Source organism: Miscanthus floridulus, chromosome 15, assembly GCF_019320115.1.
Source record: "Miscanthus floridulus cultivar M001 chromosome 15, ASM1932011v1, whole genome shotgun sequence".
NCBI lineage: Eukaryota > Viridiplantae > Streptophyta > Magnoliopsida > Poales > Poaceae > Miscanthus > Miscanthus floridulus.
This window is the reverse complement of record NC_089594.1, coordinates 77,836,649-77,857,500: the sequence shown is the minus strand read 5'-3', so window position 1 is coordinate 77,857,500 and position 20,852 is coordinate 77,836,649. Positions and strand designations below refer to the sequence as shown.

General features: G+C 41.3%; 1 pseudogene; it reads right to left on the bottom strand.

The window, feature by feature from the left end:
- Positions 1-9,583: 9,583 nt before the first annotated feature.
- LOC136507731 (serine carboxypeptidase-like 2) lies at positions 9,584-20,381 on the bottom strand (annotated as a pseudogene).
- Between the last annotated feature and the right edge of the window lie 471 nt (positions 20,382-20,852).

The window sequence follows — 20,852 nt, the reverse complement described above, 5'->3', positions numbered from 1 at the left end:
CCTTTGATATTGTACTATACTAATTTTGCAAAACTGTTCTTTATGTGTGTGCATATCATTTTTTTTGAGTGGGTGTGTGCATATCAATTGAGGCCCCGTTCGTTGGTCTGAAACTGGCTGAAAAATATTGTTCTGGCTGAATTGTTGTGAGGGAAAAATACTGTTCCGGCTGAAAAAAGAAGTCGAACCAGCAGTAAGCCGAACAGGGCTTGATTTTGTTTCACGTTTGTGGTCTGTTTGGTTTGACCACGAGGTTTCTACCAACAGGTGGGCTGCTTTAGTAGAGCAGTTCTTTCCTGAGAAAGTCTTTTTTTTTACCTCCCTCAACTATCCTTTGACTCTGCGATTTCTCCTTAACAGTGAAATGCAAAACCAGCTATTTGTACTCCAACTAAAAAAACCCGTGCAAATTATCTCTCTGACTTATCCTAAGATGGTTTTCTCATGATATGGTGCTGACGTGTCACTAGTTTTGACATGCGGTTGTGTTGACATGGCAAACCACTTATATAGAAAATAAAAAGGAAAAATATTGGGACCCATGTGTCATTCTCACCATCTCCTTCGAGTAGCCTTAGCGCTGTCGTGCGGCGTCCTTAGCCAGCATGCTCCGAACACGTTGAACGCTTCCCCGTCTCGGAATTTATTTTTTCAAATAATATTATTTTAATAAATAATAACAGATCTAGGTGTTATTTTTATAAAATTGCAAAACTAGTATCCTATTGGCTATCCAGTAGTCAAGAGGAACCTATCGGTCAGTCAATTGCCGACATCCTATGTGGCAGGCAAAAATCACAGAGTCCTATCGACAATCAATTAGCCCACTAAAGGGATATCGGCAATCTGGGAGCCGATAGATGCAATCGGCAGTTGGCCACCCGATGGGCCTATCGGGTATTGGGAGACCGACCGCACCCACAGCCTGCAAGCCGTGCCCCTTTTACAATTTGTTTTGTTGATCGTGTTTCTTCACTATTTAGATTTTAATATTTCTTTCAACCTACCCGAACAAAATATCTAAACAAAAGATATTGTAAATTTCTAAGTAGATGCTAAAAATCAAGCACAACCTATTTTATTTGCATCTAACATCATTTTTGAAGGTAAGAGGGAATTATATTAAAACTAAGCATAGTACATCCCAGAATTACACACAAAAACTCTAAATAAGAAAGGTACAATATTTTATCCAGATTTCTCCATCGTCTTTCACTAGTACATAAATCATTTTTAACGACGCCACCCTTTTCTATTAGAGGCGGTTCAACTAGCACGTCGCCTCTAACCGCGCCGGTGAGCACTGTAGCTCTGTGACCGCCTCTGAAGATGCATCTTCAGGGGCGGTTCTATTAAGAAAAACCGAGCCTCTGAAATACATCCATTTTCAGGGGCGGTTGGTTTAAGAGAACCACCTCTAAAAATGGATATTCAGAGGCGGTCCTCTTTACAAAACCGTCTCTAAAAGTGATCTATTTTCAAACACGGTTCCTTAAGAGAACCGTGCCTACAGATGAATTAATAAAGGCGGTTCACTTTAGTTCATTGCCCCTAAAAATGCCCCCTAAATATCCTTTCTTCCTCCTCAGGGATAGTCTGCATGCTGAGCACCATTAGCTCACTCGGAGGGCGAGAAATAGCAAAAATAGAGGGGGGGGGGGGGTTCTTTGAACCTTTTAAGGAGTTGGGTTTGAGAGGTGAGATAGTGGCATCCCTAAACTCTTTTCAAATTTTACATGTTCATTTCTTTCACTTAGAGATCTAGAGAGAGACATGCATGATGTTAGATTTTTTATTTTTCCTAGTAATTTAGACTAATTTTTGCCCAACTTACTTTGGCTCACATGAACTCTAGGTCTCTAGTTAATTTCTATACTTTATCATTTTTTAAGCTTTAGGTCTAGAATAATATAATATTTGTATAAAAAATAGACATCAATTGCTTAAACATTTATATGCGAATAATATCTTGATGCAAATATACCTTTTATTTTTGAAGGGCACATATGGACAGATCATGGATGTACACGAAACAAAGACATAAAGCTTCCTACATACAAGATGTGAATGTTTTTATTGAAGCAGCTAAAAGGCATGCTTTAATTAAGCAGACAAAGGATATATATTGTCTATGTTTTGACTGTCGTAACATGTTTTGTTACACACACGGACATGTTTGGCTAGTATGAGAAAAAACAAAAAAAAGTAAAAATAGATGGAAAAAATGGCAAAAGGGAAGAACGGGTGTAGAACGGACGCAACATCTAAAAGAATGTAAAAACAAAACAAATAAACTAATTTTCCTGACTAACTAGAGTCTACATCTTCTAACTACGTAAATAGTACCTACGTATCAAAATATGTAACCTAAAGTATATACTAATTTTTGGATCTAAATCAGTAAAAAGCTGATCATATAAAAAATGAAAAAAATAAACAAATACCTATGTGCTTGCTTCCTGGTGATGGCGCCAAATTTCTGACGTGAGGCACGGACCCGTCGGCCCCTCGAATGCCGATATGCCTATCGACACCAACAACCCCCACCTACCGGAAACAGTGAGTTTGTCGTGTGCCACAGACACTCGGCAAAGACCAGAAAACACTCAACAAAAGATTTGCCGAGTGTAACACTTGACAAACAGCACACGACATCTACAGTGTCGGTAAACGCCTCTTTGCCGAGTGTTTTTTTTAGCGGACACTCAGCAAACACTTTGCCGAGAGCTGAAACCGATGCTCGGCGAAAAAAAGTAACGCGACGACGCGGAGATGGTCACGGCGCCTTTGCCGAGTGTCAACTCCTAGACACTCGACAAACCTGCATCCTTTGCCGAGTGCCACTCCCAGACACTCAGCAAAGCTTCCTCATTTGGTCATGTGTCAAATTCCTAGCACTCAACAAAGCTGCCTCATTTGCCGAGTGTCAACTCCCAGACACTCGGCAAAGATTCCTCCTTTTGCCGTGTGTCAAACTACCTACACTCGGCAAAGTTTACTTCTTTGCCGAGTGTCAACTCCGAGACACTCGGCAAAGGCTCCCCAGAATGTACTAATGTTGGCTTCTTTGCCAAGTGTCACAGCGCAGACACTAGGTAAAGAAGCCATTTTAGTCCCAGAAAGCATAGATTTTTGCCACGTGTCCCTCTTTACCGAGTGTATTATCATGGCACTCGGCAAATAGGGCTTTTGCCGAGTGTAACACTCGGCAAAGCTGCCACAAATAATTAATTTATTTATTTCGGTCACAGCCACGTACCACATTCAAATAAACATCACATCCATCATAGATAGTTCACAATAGGCATCACAGACAATTCATATAGATATATCGATAACACATTAACGCAAATAAACTTCAGAATCACTAGTAGGTTCATTCACAACCATAAATAATCGCAGGTAATCCACAAATGCAAATGCAAATAAAATCACAAGTCTACTTAGGCTACGAGTTCCACTGCGACCACGCTGGGTCATGAGGCTCATTCGATGCCGCCGATTGATGCTGCACAAAGGAGAAGAGATTGCATGTGTGAGTCAAGATTGCACAAAGTAGAAGAGATTGCTGCACAACTAGTTGGTAACAAACATATAGCATTAGTCACTAAGTTTCTAGTGTTTGGGCATCTTTGTAAGATTGATTCTGCATAAACTAGAAACGGTGATTATAAGGTTGTAAAGCGACTCACAGTGCCTGAAACAGTGTTTGGAGCAGGTTGAGGAGGAGGGACTGGCATCGGTGGCGGAGGTTGATCGATTGCAGTGTAAACACCCCTCATATATTCAAACATCTGCTGCTCCATCCTCTGTCGCTCTGAATCCATCCTCTGCTGCTCTGCCTCCATCCTCTATTGCTCTGCCTCCATCTTCGCCTCTAGCTCCTCCCGGCGCCTCGTTTCTTGTTCCAACTAAGCCTACAATATTTCATCCCAATGTTATAATGCAATGCAAAAGTATGTAAAAATAAATGAACGATGAATAAAACATAAATAACCTGGAGTGCGTTCATCTGGAACCGTGTAGAGTTCGACCGTGGATGTATCACCGGACTGGAACCCATGTTCCGTGCTCGAATCTGGGAGAGAGTGGGAGTACTAGCCGTGTCGATTGTGTCATCGCCAATTCAGAACTAGCCATGCTTCTTGCCTCCTCCCGCCTTCATGACCACTTCTCCATTAAGGTCATGGGCGCTCGGATCGTACTCTGGGACATGGTCCACCCTTGCCATCGATGTGTATCCATCGAGGCAACTATGGACGGACTCGTTGTTGTACGCCGAGGGCGGGTCCTCCGGGTTGTACGTGATGTCGGACGTTGCCTTCCCCTTGTGGGCCAAAGCATATGCCACGAACTGGGAGCAAGGCTCGTCACCATGTGCCGCCGACTGCAAAAAAAAAAATGATTAGAAATTATGCATAGTTGAGCGTTAGAATAAAGAAATGAATTCGTGTACCCATCTAGCCGTGTATTCTAAGAGGTTGAGGTTGCCTTGATGGTGTGGTGCACCCGGTATCAGCAAACGTCGCTCCCGGCAAGCGTTGTGATTCTCCTCCCACGCGGGGTCGCACCACCTGTCCACCATCTGGGCCCAGCACTGCAGATCGTAGGCGCACCACCACGGAGGCACCTATGTCATCAAGTATATGACATAAGAAGACAAAATTAAGCGTAATTAATCTCAGAAAAAATAAGTATTAATGTTCTATATTTACCTTCAGGTATTGTTCCGAGGTCAGGCTCATGGTTCTTGCCACCCTTTTAGGGATCCTCTCTCTAAGAAATTCCACACAGTATTGGATCATGGCCTGGATGCGCGCCTCATAGTGCATGTCCTTAACGAGTTTCTTAGTGGCTTTGTCAGCCACAACATCTGCCTTGGCCTCGTATCCCTCCTCGCATCTAAAGAAATCCTGCATATATATAGACGTGATATATCCAGTCATTATTTCAAGAATGTCCAATCAATGCGACGTATTGAGCAATGTAGTGCGAGAAAGACTTACCCAAAGCTCATCCTTGACACGCTGCGCCTTGTCGGTGAATACCCTGCCATCTCGATCAGGGGTGTCGGGGACGGTGAAATAGTAGGCCCATGTGTAGGCCGGTTCCACAGTTCTACCGAACTGCACCAGGCCAGGGAACTTTTCCTTGATCAAAAGACCAAGGATGCCATTCACATGGCGTGCGTGATCACCCCCACCGACCTTCCTCCAACCCCTGCCCAAGTGATTAAGATAAATTATTAGTTTCTATTGTAATTTTGAACATATCAAACGAAAAATTAGTGATAACATATAAAGTTACTTACTTGTCTCCATCGGGTCGAATCAGTGGGCGTTTCTCAAGAGGTATCGGTCGCCTCGGGAGGGTCGAGGGACCTCGCAACCACACACATGATGAACTTGAGGAAGAGGTACCCCCTGTCTCCTCCTCCACCCCTGCCTCCTCCTCCACTCCTGCCTCCTCCTCCACATGTACCTCCTCCTCCTCAGAGGATGAGTGAGCGGAAGGTAACTCAGACGGCGACGAAGGTATAGGCGACGGTGGCCTCGTCTTGCCTCCACCCTTCCCTCGATCCATAGTATTATAGCCGCAGTTATCCAAATAAAAACAACAACAGTCATGGATCCTAAAAAAGTAGTAAGGTACTCAGGAATGGTTGCTCCAGAATTGCAGGCAGACAATAGTAGCAGCAAGCTAAGCAAGATAGTGTTACATTCATTAGGCAGTCTACAAAGGAGAAGCGTTGAAGAGTCGTCACATTGGACTATAGTAGCATGGGGAGCAGGTAGCGAGCTAGTAACTGCAAAGCATGAGAAGAGATCAAACACCTTTGCTAGTGCTAGGCGCAGACACTGGAGCTGGCCGAAAGTTATTTAGTATCAATACTTGTACAAGCACTTAATTCTACAAATAAACAAATGCCTATTTATGGGATTATGCTTGCAGCAAAGGATCGTCATTAGCAAGTATGCTTGCTCATTCATAATTCTAGCACACGTCACTCGTCTCCTTAATATTGGAAGGACAGGAAAATGCTGTTATGTTTTGTAGCACCACTTGAAGTGGGAAATGATACAAAACTGAACAAAGAACCCAAACAAGTATTTCACAGATGTTTCAATCTTGCCGCACCTGACGTTCTAGTAATCTGAATTCAATTTTGCTACTGCAACACCATTCATAAAGCTTACATAGATGGATCAGACAAGCACGCAATTTTGCTACTGCAACAACATATATACACAACTAAAGGACCCAAAAAGACAACTCAAGAACTGCTATCCTTCTTCTACTGCTGTCCATTGTAAATCAAAACACTCTGAAGGAATTGGCAAGCTGCTATACCACTTGAAGGAATTGTAAGTCTGAAACTGAACAACTGAAAAACAGACCACCTAGTTGTTGTCAAATAATTCAGATTTAAACATTAGTCAATGCTATACCTCAAAAAGGGCTCTGATCTTGGAATGGCGGGAGGACGACGCTCTAGGGACCTTCGGCTGGGGGCGGAGCACCGAGCGCCAGGGGCCGGGAGGCCGGCCGTCGGGCAACAGGGGCTGCGCACCGGTGGCGGGAGCACGGGTGCCGAGGGCCGGGCGCTGGGGGCGGGGGCGCGAGAGGACGATGCTCCAGGGACCTTCGGTCGGGGGTGGAGCGTCGGGCGCCGGGGTCCGGGAGGCCGGCCGCTGGGCAACGAGTCTGCGCGCCGGCGGCGGGAGCACGAGCGCTGAGGGCTGGGCGCCGGTGGGGGGGGGGGGCACAGGAGGATGGTGGCTCGAGCGCGGGCACGGGGCTAGCGGCGGCACGAGAGGATGGTGGCTCGGGCACGGGCACGGGGCCGGCGGTGGGGTGCGGACGCGGGAGGCCGGCGGCGTGGCGTGTGTGCGTGAGTGTTTGGGTGTTTGGGAGCCGTTTTGCTGGATGTGAGACACATTATGGAGAAAAGGAAAATGAAAAAAACAATGTTTGCCGAGTGCCCCTGATCTAGCAGTCGGCAAATCCAGGTATGCCGAGTGTTAGATTGGGACACTCAGCGAAGCCAGCTTTGCCGAGTGCTATATCGGGGGCAGTCGGTAAACATTATTTTTTTTGTTTTCCATTCTCCTTCCTTCTTTTCCTTCTTCTCCATAGCGTCTTTTTTTCTAAATTTGTTCTGATGAACTTTGAAAATACCTTGTCTAATTCACTCAACAATATATATTTGATTTTTCTACGAATGTAATTCGCTTGAATTCAAATTTGACTTATACCAAAAAATTCCTTGAAAAGCAATAAATTAATTAAATATAACAAACGGATCCAGAAATATACCAAATCTTAACATGAAGTACCACATGTTGTATATGGACAGTAGAAAAAGTTTCGAGGCAAGAAGTAAAAAAACTTATTATTTCATGCAGTTTGTCGCTCAAATTCAATGTATATCAATTAAAATTCTATAATTGCACTTAATAAATTAAAATTGTCAAATGAATCCAAAATATTACCAAAATTACACATGAATCAATCTATGTTATCTATTGCCTATACAAAAAGTTTTCAAGTGAAACCCTAATTCGACCGTCACTTTGAGTCAAAACCTTACCGCAAACAAGAGACCAGTGGCGGAATATTCCAGGGATGTACTGTAGCAGTTGAGGGGCATTGTAATAAATTCTGTCAGGAAGTAGTTGAGCCCTATAAATAGGGAACACTTGTAACCGTGCGGATGGATGGTGAATGAATGAATGAAACCCTAGCTTTTTATGCCAGCTTCCCACAAGTTCACTTGTCGTGCCTATCCCGAGCCTCCGCCCGAGGGCGACTCCTGGCGGGCGGAGACCTCTGTCTCCCTCACTCTGTCTAGAACCGCTAGTTTCAACACAAATTAAATTGTAGTGAGCTATAACTTGTAACCCCATGCATCCTCCTCGCTAGATTTCGATCGGACCACCCCTATCCTTGGCTCGGTTGCAACCCTCTCCTCCGTGTGTTTTGTTGATCGGAGCCCCAATTTGGTTTTCCTCTCCCTCGATTTGCTGTGTTCCCACAGCCGATTTCGTCGTTAATTCCTTGGCCGTGTTTGCATTTTTTTTGAACAAGATCGTGTTTTCATTTAGCAGGGAGGATCGAGCCGCTGGTGCTGTTTGATAAGAGCAGTCACCACCACTACCACCTGCCTGGCACACGGACAAGTCCCGAGGCGATAATTGGGTTGGCACGACCGGGTCGTTACAGTGCAACTGTGACTAATGTGTGTTTTTGTAGGGACATTCTTTGATTGTTAGGTCACAAACTCACAATGCATGGAAGAATGTGTTCCCTATTGTTGATGGAAAAGACGATCAAAGAGCAAGATCGAAGGATCTTTCAAGAGCTAGTGAAAGGGGATTTGAGTGCTTTTAGCTCGATCAAGTTTTCATGAGTGTATAGGGGCTATCTTGGTAAACAAATGATCCAGGAGAGCTAGTTCATTCAGCGAGGAAGCCAACGAGTTCATAATTTACACAAAGGTTTGAGATCCCCAATCTGCAAAGATCGAAATTGTCTAGGTTGTTCAACCAACCCACCCACTCTTTCCACGTCTGTAGTTCGTGATCTTGGAACAACCTTTTGCAAGCTGGATGCCTCCAATCTATCTGATGAAGCTCTCAATGCCAAAGCCCCCAAGAAAGGAGCGGTGGGCAGGCCCAAGAGCAAGAAGCCCAAGCCTTCAGATAATGGCTCGAGGGAGGGCACCTCCAAGAAGGACTAGCCTTGCTCTTTCGTCAGCTTTTCTTTCTTAGTTAACTAAGAAAAGTTTATCCTTTGTCTATTTGTTATCATGGGAACCAAAGTATGGAATATTTTGTGTTGGAATATCTGTGGACTAAATTCGGATAAAAAATGGAATGCTATTAGGGATCGTTTAACTGAAAATAATTCTGATGTGCTCTGTTTACAAGAAACCAAGCGTGCCACCATTGATCTTTCTTTCATTCGTAATTTTTGTCCTCCGATTTATGATCGATTTGAATTCCTGCCTTCGAATGGAGCCTCTGGTGGAACTATAATCATTTGGAAAAGTTCGTCCTTCTCTGGAACTCTCATTTTCCAGAATTCCTTTGCGACATCTGTTGAGCTTATTTCTTTACACAACAATGCCACTTGGATTTTAACCAACATTTATGCGCCATGTACTCCTTCTGGAAAAAGAGAATTCATTTCTTGGTTTAAAAACATTCAAATGTCAGATCAGGCTGACTGGTTAGTAGTTGGTGACTTCAATCTTTATCGTAGCCCAGAGGATAGAAATAGAGAGGGTGCAGATTTCACAGAGATGTATATGTTCAATGCAGCGATTAGTGCCTTGGGGTTGGTGGAGTTACCTTTAAAAGGCAAACGTTTCACCTGGACTAATAAGCAACATCCTCCTTTGCTTGAACGCCTTGATTGGTTTTTTACCTCAGCAAGTTGGACTCTCTCTTACCCTATATCTGAGGTTTCAACTCTAACTATGGAAACCTCTGATCATGTGCCTTGCCTGATCAAAATTTCTACTGCTATTCCCAAAAGTCATATATTTCGCTTTGAAAATTATTGGTTGCAACGCGAGGATTTCATGCAGCAGGTTATCTTAGGTTGGCAATCTGACAACCTGTACATTGATGCTGCTAAAGCACTTACAGCAAAGTTCAAGGACCTGAGAAAAATTCTCAAAGAATGGAAGAAGACCCTCTCCAACTTAAAGCAGAATATTATTAATGTCAAGCTCACTCTTTGTTTTCTGAATTTTATTGAAGATACCAGAGATTTGACAATTGTTGAATGGAATTTCAGAGATCTTTTAGAAGACAAGCTTATTTCACTTTTGCAGCAGCAAAAATCGTATTGGAAACAAAGACGGGCAGTTAAATGGGTCACCCTAGGGGATGCCGGTACCAAATTTTTTCATGCACAGGCTACAGTTAAATATAGAAGGAACTTGGTTACCCAACTAATTGATGATCAGGGGGCATGAATTGGTAAATCATAGTGACAAAGCTGAATTGATTTGGCAATCCTTCATAGAGAGGTTAGGAACCACAAACTTCACGGGCCTGAGATTTGACCTTAGCTCTTTTTCCAATCACACAATTGATCTGTCTCCTTTGATTGAGCCATTTAGAAAGGAGGAAGTTGATGCAGTTGTCAAAGCCTTGCCTTCGGACAAAACACCTGGACCTGATGGCTTCAACACTGATTTTGTCAAAAAAGTGTTGGTCAATTATTTGTGATGACTTCTATAATTTATATGATGCTTTTTATTCTGAACAAATTTGCCTGCAAAGTATAAATGGTTCCTATATCACTCTGATCCCTAAAAAGGATGATGCCATGAGAGTCTCTTATTATAAGTCCATTTCTTTGTTAAGCACCTCAGTTAAAATCATCACAAAAATACTAGCAAATAGGCTTCAGATGGTTCTACCTTCTCTGGTACACAAAAATCAATATGGTTTCATTAAACATAGGACAATACAAGATTGTCTAGCCTGGGCCCTTGAATATTTGCATATGTGCCATCAATAAAAAAAAAAGAGCTGATTATTCTGAAATTAGACTTTGAAAAAGCCTTTGACAAAGTAGAGCATAGTTTAATGCTACAAATTATGGAACATAAAGGTTTCCCCAGAAAATGGTTGAATTGGATGAGGCTTATTTTTGGATCTGGTACTTTTGTTGTTCTCTTGAATGGAGTTCCTGGAAAAGTCTTTCATTGCAGGAGGGGAGTTAGACAAGGCGATCCACTGTCACCACTACTTTTTGTTTTAGCTGTCGATCTGCTACAGACAGTTCTTAACAATGCTAGGGGGAATCAACTTTTGGATCTTCCAATACCTTTGCTTGGTGATGAAGATTTCTCTATCCTACAGTATGCAGATGATACACTCATTTTTATGCAAGGGGATGTCACCTAGTTAAATCATCTGAAGGATTTGTTATCCGAATTTGCAGAATCCACAGGTTTGAAGGTAAACTTTGATAAATCCTTTATGGTTCCTATTAATGTGACTGAAGTGAAGTTTGATATTTTAGCTAATACTCTGGGTTGCTCTAAAGGATCTCTACCCTTCACCTATCTAGGCCTTCTTTAAGTTTAGCCAGACCTTCAGTGGCAGATTTCTGGCCTTTGGTTTCAAAATGTGAGAGAAGATTGGTGGGTTTTTCATCCTTTCTAAGTGATGCATGCAGGTTACAACTCACTAATGCAGTTCTTACAGCTCTTCCAACCTTTGCAATGTGCACCTTTCTTCTACCAAAAACAGTGACCAAACAAATTGATAAATTTAGAAAGCATTGTTTATGGCGTGGTTCTGACTTGAGCAGCAAAAAATCATCAAAACCAGCTTGGCCCTTGGTCTATGTACCGAAGCCGGATGGTGGCTTGGGAGTTATTAATTTGACAGTACAAAATGAAAGCTTGCTCCTTAACCATCTACATAAGTTTTAAGTTTTTAATAAACTTTCAGTAGGGGCTCCAAGCCCCTCCTGTTTCCTCAAAAAAAAAGTTTGACTTGAATCGGAGCAAGATCGAGGAAGCTAGAATCAAAATGGTTTTACTATACACGTTGGACGGTCCGCATGTTATATAAATGAACACGCTGGAAAAAAATGTGTTGGAGTTCGGCCAAATGTGTCTATGATGGAAACTATTTAAAGTTGAAGGATGGATGGTCTGACATGGTGGAGAAAGTTCTGCCGGGCAATCAACGGATAAGTGACAGAAGAAGGGATTTTGCACTGTTCAAGTGTATTGTTCAAATCATTAGGACAGATAGTCCGACGACTTTGGTGTTGTTCACATATGACCATCATCGAACAAATGATAAGCTAGGGGTTTTGAATGGTGAAGAGTATTGTGCAAGACAAAAGGATGGATGGTTTGACTAGAGCTCTTTGTGAGCGTCAGACAAACACCAGATAGTTGATAGCATTAGTTAGCCGTTGAAATGTTACTATGAAATTGCACCGATAGTCGATGGTCTAGAGGTATCCTGTTCAGCTTGTGTATTTAGTAGGAAGTTTTTCCTACTTTTCTCCAATGGCTCTTTACGGTCTTCTACGGGGATGTGGCATATACAAACACCTTAAGCAGGTTCAATTGAGGTCTCTTGGCAATGTGGAACCCTGGACACATCATAGAAGCCATAGGGGAGAAATATGTGAGGGTCAAGTATGATCTTTACTGCTTAGAAGTTAGGACCTAGCTTAATTAGTTGTCAAGTGATAGCCACTTATTCTCATAGACCATGTTGTATAAGAGTGATAGACAACCTTACTGATTGTAGTTATCCGTGAACTAGAGCACTTAAGGTCCCCCACCAGCACTAAGAATGTGTGGTGTTTGCCTTATCTCTTAGCATCCCTCTACACTAGGTAACTACAACTCTAATTCCAGTAACTCTTGAGCCAGAAAGGACAAAAATATTATTTTAAACACATCAAAGCAAGGTTTAATTAATACTTGGTGTGCTTTATTACATTCAATGGCTTCACATAATCATCCCAACTCTTATCCTAGCTCTATGGATGATGAATCTAAACTCGATGCAGCATGAGAAGGTATATATAGGTGCATCTGGACTATAGGGACTCATTGTCCAGCCACCTTTTAGCCATAGTAAATGATTCTTCAGGATTTGTTTCAGTAGTAACATGGCCGCCACCCTACATCATCCACAAGCAACCAAATAGAGTTTTGTTATGCATGAACACCTCACCGCCGCCGCCGCCACCTGCTTTATCAATCTGATATATATGTAAAATGAAATGAGGAAACATACCTTTATCGTCGCAAATGTTAGGTTGGTAGCATACGTGATTGTGAATCTGCAGTAACAAAAGGACATTTCAGATTCTTTATTAGACAAAAAAAATATTAGGACTTTGGGGCATTAGGTCATGAATTTGAGAAACACATTCATAGAAAACACTTGTTGCGCAATCTTGCATCTTACCCCAACCATCTAAACAAAATTTTGTAAACAATGATGTGATAATAGACTATATAGAGAGAGAGACATGAGGAGATAATAATGGACTATATACAGAGAGAGAAGACTAGAGTGCAGGGGCACAAGAAGAGAACTTAACCCTGCTGCCTGGTTATCAAGGTGCCAAGCCCTCCAATCATCAAGTATGGAGAAATTCAAGGATCTTGTCCATACTTGTGTGCCCATAAATGGTATGGTGAGGTCATGGTCTCCACTGTGCAAAGAATAGGAACTTGTAGCTAATTAAGCACAACCATATGGAGGTAGATTTAAAACTGCTAATAACTTGCAAATATATTGTATATATACCCCCTCCGGTAGGGAGAAGTTGTTTCTGGCAAAAAGAATGGAACTACAATTTGTATTGATGTGTTATCTGGAACATCTTGTTCACCCGACTGGAGAGGATGAGTTTTTCACCTGTATACAAGAGCGCGATATCCTCTAATGCTGAGGTTGAAATGGTATTTTATGTTGCTAGGAAGATCATACGCATAAGGAAGAATTGGAGGTCTTTTGCACCTAATCCATTCCGTCACTGTTCCCTGTCAATTTGTGCTATCTTTGGGTCATTTGTGATCAGTCGACATTATTTAGAACTACTAAGTTTGTCTCAGTTACCTCCTTCACTCCAAGAGCAGCTCTAATGGATTTGTCATTGGCCCAAAAGTAGGACAGGTATTTGAGGTACTCCTGGGTTTTAGAAAAGGAATCTAAATTCAGGTAGTAGATTTCGTGGAAGAAACTGATCTCAATTTGCATGAACATATATAATAATAATAATCCACATGCATGATGCATGACATACATGGAAGCAATAGAAGGGAGGTTCATCAGGTGTGCCACTAAGCTGATAGTGGTAGCGTTCCTCTACTAGAGATGACACACCTTCCAGAGCACCTCTTCGTTTTCGTGAAGGAATATGACATATTGGTTGCAATATGTTCGCTTCTGTAACTTCTGACATGAGCTATGGAGATGTAAAGAACAATGTCAAGATAATTGAGAATGGTAAGATCAACAATTATAGGAGAAAAAAGTGAAGATTGAAGCTTACCTTGTTAATAGTCTGTACCACATCAGCACAAGGTTCGTTTGTTGGGTTTAGGAAATCTCCTTTGCAATTTTGGATGAAAGCCTTAGAAATGTAATGATGAATGCAAGAAGAATGGGGATTGGAAGCAGAAATGTTCTTACAATGTTAGGGTGCTGCATTTCTCAAAAAGGCATATATATGAGAAGGAACAAGAATATATACCTCATATTGTTGGTCAGAGATTATTCCAAATGAATGAGAAAACATAACTTTGGAATTGGCATCAATTTTGTCTCCTGTAAAAGGATTACCAACAATATAACCCTGCATAAATCAATAATTGATCATTAAGCGACATGGCTTCAAATTGGGGACGCAAGCGGAATTGTTCACAAAATCACAAATAGCCTTAATTTTACAGATTATGCGGGTAACCTATAAAATTGAGCCTATTTGTGGGTTCGTGGGCAAAACCATTTGCATCCCTACTTCAGATAGTTCACACAAGAATTAAATTAGAACCAAGAGCTGCTATATATTTTTGTATGCTACGCTAGCAGAATCACATGCCTTCAGTTTAATAAGTGGTTGTTGCATTTCTTCAATTCCTGGGGCATATGCAATCACACATGAATTAAATTAGGATTACGACAAAGAGTTATGTCTCAGAAATATAATCCATACCACAACTAAGAGGGAAGCAAGACTACCTGGAGAGTGACGAACTGAAGCTAAGGAGTTTAATTAGTCAGTTTACCTTCTGAAATGTAGTGTGCAATCAGAGGAACCACCTTCCCCGCATATGAATCTCCACCAATGTAGAAAGGACGATCCAAAAGATACTTTGGGTGCCCATCAAACCACTGTATGACCGGAAACATACAAAAGGGTAGTCACTAGGCCGCTACATTTTTAAAATTTCCTCGGTTGAGATATACACCAATGTTGTTGTGTGTCTCAACCTTTCTCAAAAATGTCAAGACCTGCCTAGAAGATGAGATGTCTCCAACTTCATAAGCTTTGGGATCACTCGCATAAGAGAAACCAGACCCAACAGGCGAGTCCAGGAAGAGAATGCTTGCCATCTGGCAACGATGGAGATGTAATAGTTATATGCTTCAAATAGAATCAAGAAAAATGGTTGTGGTGATGAACAACCAATATATCTGGTCCTCACCTGTGTCCAGGAATATGGATTGTAGACTGTTCTCGGCAATGTGCCGTCATATGGTTCCGCAACAAACTTCAGAGGACCTTTGTACAACAATAATATTACGCGCTCATTTTTTATTCTTTGAGAAGTTTGTGTGATACAAGGGTAAGTGTGCGTGCAAATAACTGAGGTCTGCGTCTATGTTTGTTATAAAAAAAAGACAAAGTTTGAATGGTGTACTCCCTCTGTTCTAGAACATAAGTAATTTTAAGTTGTTCTAAGTCAAAATCTTAGTACTGCTAATAACTAGAGGCCGTCAACGGAGCTTATGAAGGACAGTTTAAATTGAATAGCTAAATTACCCATATCTGCCATTATAAAAGATAAAATGAAATAACCCATCTAAACTGTATCTAAATTACTCACATCTTTCGTTATAAAGTACTCCTTCTGTCCTGTAACACATTGCATTCTAGAATTTTTAGGACAAATTAAGAGAGAAAACAAAAGACGCATGCGCCCTTACTTTGTTTCCTAATGAAACGCTATCATCAACAAGATTAACGGTGATTGGTTGATAAATGGAAAGTATTGAATGCAAAACTGATTTCTGTCTTCTAGAATCCCTTATATTTGAGGACAAATTTTGAATGCTAGAATATGTTATATTACAAGATAGAGGGAGTAAACTAAAAATATTCCTCAAATATGTATCTGGATAAATAGCCTCATAAATCTACAATTAAACTATACAACCTCTAGACTGTGCTGAAGCATGGGCTGATAGGCTAGTTATTATAATAAATTTGGTCAAGCTTAAAGAATACTGATATTTAGGGCAGTCCTAATGGAAGAAACTGATGTGGTTTTCATAGCACAAGAAATCATCTATAGAAACTACCTTTCACAGTGGAGGTGTCTTTGTGTAATAATTATTTTCTCTTTCTCTCTCCTAACTCTATCTTCTTCCTCTAATGAGAGTGTGGCACGAGCCCCCTGGAAACTAGTGGTTTCTCCCCGATGGCGATTTCATGGTTTCTTGGTGCATTGGGTCAAGAGAAGATCTGATTTCTTCATGAGGAAACCATTTCCAGCGCCGGTCCTGAGTTTTTCGAGGCCATGGTCGAGAACTAATATGGAAGCCCATAGTCTACTTTCAAAAAATTATTTATATAGATTTTTTATAGATATATATAGTCTCACAAATACACATCAATTTAGATAATATTGAAAGCACCAAAAAAGCTTATATATAATCTCTCAAAGTTAATAAAATGGACATATGTAATAATATATTACTTACTTGGCACTTGACACTATCTAAAGCAATTTCTTCTTACATTTCGAGATGCAAAATCATTGATTATACTATTGATATCGATCTCATCCAACAACTTCTTCTTGATGCATAAAGTCGCCAAGCCATTTAGCCTTTCTTGAGACATTGTTGACCTCAAATAGTTCTTCAATAATTTTAACTTTGAAAAGCTTCTTTCAGCTGATGCGACCGTCACAGGAACAGTAAATAAGATCCGATAAGCAATGGAAATATTTGGATAACAATCCAACTCTCTGACATGCTTGAAAATCTCCATAGCAGACAATGTACCTTCTGGCAATGTGAATTTCAAAATCTTCAATTCAGAAATAAGATCATGTACCTCAACATCGGATGATCCATCAACCGAAATTTTTTTGGCAAATTTAGTGCAGCACTCTTCAAGTTCAGTATCATCTAATGACTTTAGGGCAGTTGAGCTCATTAAGAAACCAAATATATCTTTAAACTCCATGAGTTTATCAAATCTATGATTTAAAGAAGATCTTGCCATATCAACCACAACATTAAAATATTCGACTTCAAAAGCCTTCTCAGCGTCTAGAATTTCTTCTTGGCAATCACTTTCGTCAAATTGTTTCTTCCTCGTACCACAACGTTTTACTGGAAATGATGCCTTTACACCCATGTCAGATGCAATGCCTTTGGCGATAATCAGACTAGAAGAAAACCCTTTATTTCTGTATGTCTCAAAGTATTGCTTCATACCTTGTATTTGCTGCAATGTAGAGTCAATGCACATGTCTGGCGACTGCAACTTCTTGCTCACTTTATTCACGACAAATAAAATATCATTCCAGATAACCATACCAAGTATAAACTCAAATTTTCCAATGGCCTCAAATAAAGTTTTTGCATCACTTTTATCTTTAGCATCAGTCTCAGGATCATGACGTAACTTAGATAAAGCTGCTCTTATCTCAGTAGCTTGATATCTTATTGCTGAAACACTTTTGATTCGACTCTCCCAGCGAGTATTGGACAATGATTTCATAGTTAAACTGGGAACATGTTTCAGCAAAGCATTCCACCTTTTTGTAGAACTAGCAAAAAGCACATATATGCGTTGAACAATACCAAAAAATGACTCAGCTTTACCACATGTTTTGGTTGCCATATCACTTAGAGTAAGATTGAGACTATGACAAGCACATGGCATATACAATGCTCTTGGATTGATATCAGTTAACCTTTTCTGTACTCCTTGGTGTTTTCCTTTCATGTTTGAACCATTGTCATAGCCTTGACCTCTTATATCATCAATATTAAGTCCGAAGGAGTTAATAGCATCAACCATTACATTAAAAAGCCCCAAACCAGATGTATCATCCACCTTCAAGAACCCCAAAAAATATTCCTCAACTTTTATTTGGGCATCAGACAAATTAACACATCGAACTAACAAAGTTATTTGTTCTTGATGACTCACATCAGGGGTGCAATCAAGAATAATGGAAAAAATACTTGGCCTCTTTAACAACCTTTATGATAGAGCTTGTGATATCAGCAGCCAAGAGAGAAATCAACTCATTCTGAATTTTATGACTAAGATAATGATAATGAATTTCTTTGTTCTGAATACGTCTAAGGTGATCTTGCATTACAAAATCAAATTCTGCTATCATCTCGGCAGCAGCTAAGAAATTGCCATTACTTGGATTGTAAAGTTGCTCATTGCTTCCTCTAAAAGCCAAGCTGCGTTTGCCAAGAAATTTCACAATTGCAACTATCCTTATTAAAACTTGCCTCAAACGTTCTTTCTCCTTTGTGATTTGTTGCTGCAATTTTTTGTCAATTGTTTCCTTTTTCTGCAGTCTAGCTCTCATTTCATTCCAACTGTTCATATTCCTAATATGCTCAGGACTATTTTCATGCTCTCTAAGCTTCTGACTAATGTGCCTCCAATTACTATAGCCATCATTTGCTAAGCCACTCGTACTGCTAGACTTGAAGATCTTACAACAGAAACAAAATGCTTTGTCAACATTCTTTGAATAAACTAACCATTTTCTATCATGTAACTCTCCGTTGCTTAGTTTTCTAAAATAATGGCCACATGAAAAATGTCTTGACTCAGCATCATGAGGGAATTCAATGTTCTCTTCTCTTATAGGCCCCTTCTCAACTAATATGTCTCGTGCCTTATTATCAAGTTTATCCCAATTGCTTGGATCATATATATCCGAAGTGTAAACTGGCTGCTCATCAATACTAGTAGATTGTTCTTGCGCACCCGATGCAGGAACGGTGTTCTCAGGGTCACTTACATTGTTATCACCGACGCCAATGTCAACATTTTCTTCATCATTCTCATTAGTTGCTACATCCACAGCAACTATCGCCAACTCATCAGGATTCGTCGAAGCAGCCGTACTAGTCTTGAAAAATTTATCAAGAGATCCTCTCAGTGATTCTGTCAATGCTGCAGCATTTCTTTTCCGTTTCCTTTTGGAAGCACCCGATTCAAACTTTCTCGATGACATTATATCCAAATCCTAAAATTAAATAAACGATAGACAATTATAGTTTACAATTATAAGGGTATGTAGGCTACAATAAATAAATTAATCATCAATATGTTACTGTCAAACCGAGCGGTGCTTACCTATGGATGTGATCCTCTCTATCCTGTGCAGTGGTTTGATACTTTGATCCAGTTAATCCGTGATGATTGATGAACTGAAGCGGCTGCAAATGGATCAGGGATCACGGATGAGGATGATGGGAATTGGGATCGAAATTGAACGAGCAACATCTGCATCTGCATCTGCTCGATCACAGATGAGGACGATTACCTCCGGCGGCCACACGGTCAGGTCGTTTGCGAGGTGAATGGAAACTGAAGCGTCGAAGGGCCTCTTCCTTGACTTTTGCTTGCTTCTATATTTAGCCAACAACCCAATAGGCAACACGCAGCTATCAAAAGCCCATGTATATGTATTATAGACAAAATCGTATATATATATATACTAGTACCTACTATATGGGGAGAGGCCCACCAAAATTAGAGGCCAGGGTCGGCCGCACGCCCTGCCCACCCCCAGGGCCGGCCTTGACCATTTCTAGTATTTTTGCTCTCTTTCTTCATTAATTACGTTGCCATATCAGCATTTTGCCTACGTGGCAAGTCATTTAACGAGGATAGCCCTTATGGTATCAAATGTGCACCATTTTTTGGGGCTACGGGATATGTAAACCTTTTAGTAAATACTACGTATTAGAACTCAAAACAAAATCTATGTTACATAATAAAGTTGGCAGTAATGACCCAGACGATGTTTTCAACTATATCGCTGCCCATGATACATTATAAAGTAAGTACTGTATATTTTTATAATTATTTACTCTGGTCAAATTTAGAATATTCTGAACTGTGACAAGTCACAGGTCAAAGGCGCTCACCAATCTGAAGCGCAAACCCGCAGAGGACAGAGCACCTGGGCCCGCCCGGCAGCCATAGGAGCAAGGGGTCCGTGCGCGGGCTCCTCTCCGAGTCCACGAAGTAGTAGAACAGCTCCTGCCCCGGTCTCCTCCTCTATCCCCACGTACCTGCATCGTCACGTATACGTACAAGAGTTCAGCCAGACTGGAGCAGAGCATCGACGTCGACGGGCAGCCAGCCGGCCGGCCGGCGGGGGCGCCTTACCCGGTCTCCAGGTAGAAGGGAAGAGGGCCATCGAATCCCGGCAGGTGGGTGACCACCGTCGACGTCGCCGCCGCCGCCACGCAAGAGAGCCGCGGCGGCAGCAGCACAAGGACGGCAAAGCAGGCAACGAGAAGCAAGGACGTTGAAGATAGCCGGCGGCCGGGGTAGTGTCCGGCGTGCATCCGAAGAGCAGCATGCAACGCCATTCCTGGATCGAGCTTTGGGACTTTGGGTGTGTGTGTGGTGAATGGTGTGAGATATTTTGCCCGGGAGATTAATACACGGGGTGTTCGGTTTGTGGAGTCATCCATGCTTCATGAGATGATGCACCATGAGTTTATCATATAAATTTAGATAGAATCAACTCATTTCTTATGTATATACTAATTATTAACTTGTAATATCAACTCGTTCCATTTTACAAACTAAATAGAAAAAGTGAGGAGCCCGAAAAAAAATAAACCACCTCATTTTTCAAACCATACACACCCCTCGTTTCTCAAACAAACACACCCATAATCTCTCTGCCACCTGCCTACTCACTCCATCGCAAGAAAGGCCACTCCTCATATCCAGCGGCAAGGCAGCTATCATATCTGATATTAACTAGCACTCAATCTCCATTATTTATTCTCCAATGGTTTGACACCATCATCATCACTAGTCATTAGTACTAG